General features: G+C 43.6%; 1 pseudogene; it reads right to left on the bottom strand.

The window, feature by feature from the left end:
- Positions 1-1,005: 1,005 nt before the first annotated feature.
- Positions 1,006-1,877, bottom strand: LOC102972412 (annotated as a pseudogene).

Raw genomic sequence — 1,877 nt, 5'->3', positions numbered from 1 at the left:
ACTGCATGGGGAGTGTGTTTCTCATAATTCTATCCTCTCATGCCATAATTTTGTTCTCCTTTTCAGCAGCGATAGATAGGATTCTTCCAGCATAAATACAGAAAGTCTCCAGACATTATCTCTCTTATCCCAATAACCAGAAAAAGGTAGACAAATTTAAAAGTCACCATTTATTCCTTTTAAACCCAATGAATATATGCAATATTAGACCTAATTCTGCAGGAGTACATATCTGGTTAAAAATTTGCAAAACACTTTTCTTTTTGCCAGCAAATGCCCATTTCTGTTCCATATCTTTCTCACGTGCACTTGAAGTCCAATTCTGCTGAAATTCTGAAACACATTAATACATTGAGTGAGGCTTTTACTAGAAACAAGTAATAACTCGCACATCTAAAACGAAAGCTTTTTGTCTCTTAAGAAGTGTAGTAGTTGGAAAATAACAGAAAGACCTCAAAAACAAAGAGGAAAACACTGAGAGGTAGAAAACACTTAGCTAGATTTTTTAAAATTCTCCTTCACTTTATTTTTCTTGTATAAAACTACGTGGTGGGGGCACCCAACTCAGTGGCTCAGTCGGTTAAGCACCCGACTCGCTTTCAGCTCAGGTCACCATCTCACGGTTGCTGAGTTCGAGCCCCATGTTGGGCTCCCCACTGACAATGCCGAACCTGCTTGGGATTCTGTCCTTCTCTCTCTGCCCCTTCTCTGCTTGCACCCTCTCTCTTTCTCAAAATAAAATAAACATTAAAAAACAAACAAACAGGGGCGCCTGGGTAGCTCAGCCAATTAAGCATCTGACTTTGGCTCAGGTCATGATCTCACGGTGAGTTCGAGCCCTGCATCAGGCTGTGTGCTGACAGCTCGGAGCCTGGAGCCTGTTTTGGATTCTGTGCTTCTCTCTCTCTCTCTCTCTCTGCCCCTCCCTGGCTCTCAGTCTCTCTCTCAAAAATAAAGAAACATTAAAAAAAGATTAAACAAACAAACAAACAAACAAACAAAAAACTATGTGGTAGCCACAGATGGATCCTGGGTCTTCTGCACAGAGACTCTGGTGTGGGTCTTTCCAAGATGTTCGGTGAATTCCTGATAGGGAGGCTCAGTGAACAGTCTCTTTCCAGGGTTCGGGGGTGAGATAGCTTTAGGTCTTGGAAATGGAATCAAAAGTAGCCTTAGCAAAGTTGTCCAGGGGGGGCAATGCAGCCCGTGGCCGAGGTACAGCAGGCATCAATACCAGCCATCATCAGTAGCTTCCTGAGCACAGGGGTTGAGACGATGCCCACCTCTGCGGGCAGGGATGAGGTACACCAGCACGGAGGCACAGCAGCCAGTCACCTTGCAGGGCACAGTGTGTGTGGCTTGCCCATCTCGTTCCCCCAGTAGCCTTGTCACACAGGGATGATGGAAAGTTTGGCCAACGTGATGGCCCCACGGATGGCAGGGGTTACTTCCTTGGAGCATTTAACACCCAGACCAATGAGTCCATTGTCTTCTCTGACGGCAACATGTTTCGCTAGATTTTTAAACAATGTTAGCTTTCCTTTAATTCTTAGAAGTGAATCAGTAAGTGAATTTGTTTGAACATAGATATTAAGGTAACCAAAAATAAATCAGTTTGTGCTGTTGCCACTGTATGACTACTGAATGAATATTTAAAGGATATTAATTTGAGGCGCTACATTTATCAACATGTCTGGGATACAAACCAACCCCTTCTGCCACCAAAATGGAAGTGATACTAGTGTATGAGAAGCGAAGGTGACGGAAAAGCCCAGCCTTCAGATTCTGATACATTTACATTTATGTGCTGCTTTTCCACTTCCTTACCCTCTTACCTCTTCCAGGTGGAGCTTGAGGTGATTTCCATATTTGTACAT

Source organism: Panthera tigris, chromosome C2 (genome assembly GCF_018350195.1).
Source record: "Panthera tigris isolate Pti1 chromosome C2, P.tigris_Pti1_mat1.1, whole genome shotgun sequence".
In the NCBI taxonomy this organism is placed as follows: Eukaryota; Metazoa; Chordata; class Mammalia; order Carnivora; family Felidae; genus Panthera; species Panthera tigris.
Note: the sequence above shows the minus strand (reverse complement) of the source record. Positions and strands in the feature narration are given on the sequence as shown.